Genomic DNA, 3,098 nt, shown 5'->3' with positions numbered 1-3,098 from the left:
GTGAGGGGTCAGGCTTTCCCTGCTCCACCTTGTGTCCTATTTGGAAGGAAGTCACTGGGCCACCCACACTGAAGGAGTGGGAGTTGAGCCCTGCCTTCTGGAGGGAGTACCTATAAAAGTCAAGAACATGGACATTGTCATTCTGCCTGGGGGTGTCCCCGTTTATTTATTCATGCAACCATTTATGTATTTGATTTTATGTTTTCGGCGGGGTGAGTGCAGTCATTTATTTTTCAGTCTGTGCTTATGAATACCTACACTGCGCTTTGGTTACAATCCAGCGCTCTGTTCCAGCTTTGGCCACTGGGAACTTTCAGTTGGCTCCTGTATCCCTTTGGCCTGCCCCCTCAATCCCGGGTTTGGGAGTTCTCTGTCACTGAGTGTTTCTCTCCTTATCTCCCCCTTGTCTATCTGTCACTCATCTCCACCAGTGAGAGACCCTTCTGTGTTTCTCTCCTTATCTCCCCCTTGCCTATCTGTCACTCATCTCCACCAGTGAGAGACCCTGCTCCTACCATCACCACTGCCTCCCAGGGCTGGTCACCACCAGCACACCCTGTTCTGCACAGTTCCTCTGTCTTTGTCTTCCAGTCTCTTCTGACCTCCAGAGTTTCCAGGTGGTCACTTCCCCTCACCCTGCTCAGCGGGGTTGTGGCATGCATTTGCAGTAGGGTTGGGCTGTAGGTGTGGCAGAGCACTTGCCTAGCCTCCAGGAGGTCCTGGGCTCAATCCTCAGTGCTGGGCTCAATCCTCAGTGCTCGTAATGCAGGTACATTCTTGTTTGCAATCTGCATTCCGTCACAGGTCCCTATCTTCACTTTGGATTTTACTTGGTTACATCCAGTTCCACTCTTGGTGGGTCTCTGGGTTTTCACAAGGAGTGGTGCATATATCCACCACCACAGCATCACAGAATAACCTAGAACGTCTCCTGCTCGACCCCACACCAGCCTCAGCCAATGTGCCCTTCCAGAATGTCATGTGAATGGAATGACACAAACTCCCAGCGTGGCTCACTCAGCCACGCTATTGGTACCTTGGTTTGTCCCTTTTAAATCCCAAGTCATGTCCACTCTGTGACGAGAGCACTTTGTTTCTCTGTTTACCTGTCTAGGGGAATCTTGATTGCTTCCAGTTTATGACAGTCACAAATGAAGCTGCTCTTTGTTTAAAATGCCAAAATTCAGACCAAAGAAAGATTTTTACAGATTCAAGAGAGAAGCACCAAGTCATTGGTAAAAGGTAACACATCTGGATAACTCAAAGGGCCAGAAGGACACGCAATAATATATTTCAAGCATTAAAACAGAAATACTATAGTGGCACCTCCTCATACACAAATGCATCTTCATTAAGCTTCTCCACAGACCCTCACCATAATTGTTCTTGTTTACAATGTATCAGCAAAGATCTCTACAAAATGGCTCAAATGTGGTTACACTCCCTATTTCTTTTTGATCTGCTCTGACTTGCAGAAACTAAATCTACCCCCTGGGTTTCTTGTGGGACGAGGTGGTGGCCATTGGGTCAGAAAAGTGAGCAATTTATTTCCTCCTTTTCCTGCTTTTTTCTCCTCCCTTTAATTTTCCAAAAGGACACAGCTATGGGTCGCAAGAAGAAGAATTAGCTGAAGCCGTGGTGCTGGTATTGTAATAGAGATTTGATGATGAGAAGATCCTTATACAGCACAAAAAGGCAAAGCATTTTAAATGCCATATATGTCATAAGAAATTGTATACAGGACCTGGCTTAGCTATTCATTGCATGCAGGTTCATAAAGAGACAATAGATGCTGTAAGGAATGCAATACCTGGGAGAACATACATAGAGTTGGAAATATACGGTATTGAAGGTATTCTAGAAAAAGATATGGATGAAAGATGACAACTTCTTGAACAGAAAACACAAGAGAGTAAAAAAAAAAGAGGCAACAGGATGATTCTGATGAGTATGATGATGATGACTCTGCAGCCTCGACTTCATTTCAACCACAGTCTGTTCAACCTCAGCAAGGTTATATCCCTCCAATGGCTCAGCCAGGACTGCCACCAGTTCCAGAATCACCAGGAATGCCTCCAGGCAAGCCTCCACTGATGCCAGGTGTTCCTCCTCTGATGCCAGGTATGCCACCAGTTATGCCAGGCATGCCACCTGGATTGCATCATCAGAGAAAATACACCCAGTCATTTTGTGGTGAAAACATAATGATGCCAATGGGTGGAATGATGCCACCTGAACCAGGAATACCACCTCTTATGCCTGGTATGCCACCAGGTATGCCCCCCCCCGTTCCCTGTCCCGGAATTCCTCCAATGACTCAAGCACAGGCTGTGTCAGCACCAGGTATTCTTAATAGGCCACCTGCACCAACAGCAACAGTACCTGCTTCACAGCCTCCAGTAACTAAGCCTCTTTTCCCCAGTGCTGGACAGATGGGGACACCTGTAACAAGCTCAAGTATAGCTTCATCCAATTCATAAAGTCTTTCTGCATCTTCTAAACTCTGTTTCCTAGCACAGCACAAGCTCAGGCATCTGTGCAAGGACCTGTTGGTACAGATATCAAGCCCTTAAATAGCACCCCTGCAAAAACTACAGAACCCCCAAAGTCTACATTCCCTGGTTATACACAGTCTACAGCTTCAACCACTAGGACAACAAATAGTACTGCAGCAAAACCAGCAGCTTCAATAACAAGTAAGCTTGCTACACCTACAACCACCAGTGCAACCAGTAAGTTGATCCATCCAGATGAGGATTTATCACTGGAAGAGAGAAGGGCACAGTTACATAATTATCAGCATAATCTTCCTCGATTAGGACAGGCCCCAATCAGTAATCCACCAGTTGGACCAATTGGAGGTATGATGCCACCACAGCCAGGCATCCCACAGCAGCAAGGAATGAGACCCCCAATGCCACCTCATGGTCAGTATGGTGGTCATCATCAAGGCATGCCAGGTTACCTTCCTGGTGCTATGCCACCATATGGGCAGGGACCACCAATGGTACCCACTAACCAAGGTGGGCCTCCTCAACCTCCAATGGGAATGAGACCTCCTGTAATGTTGCAAGGTGTGCTGTTTATATAGCCGAGCT

General features: G+C 46.8%; 1 pseudogene; it reads left to right on the top strand.

Moving 5' to 3' along the window:
- The first annotated feature begins 1,603 nt into the window (after window positions 1-1,603).
- On the top strand, window positions 1,604-3,098 carry LOC144253062 (BUB3-interacting and GLEBS motif-containing protein ZNF207-like; annotated as a pseudogene).

The sequence above is a fragment of the Urocitellus parryii genome, unplaced genomic scaffold (assembly GCF_045843805.1).
Source record: "Urocitellus parryii isolate mUroPar1 unplaced genomic scaffold, mUroPar1.hap1 Scaffold_88, whole genome shotgun sequence".
NCBI lineage: Eukaryota > Metazoa > Chordata > Mammalia > Rodentia > Sciuridae > Urocitellus > Urocitellus parryii.
The sequence above is the reverse complement of the archived record's forward strand: the minus strand, read 5'-3'. Positions and strand labels throughout refer to the sequence as shown.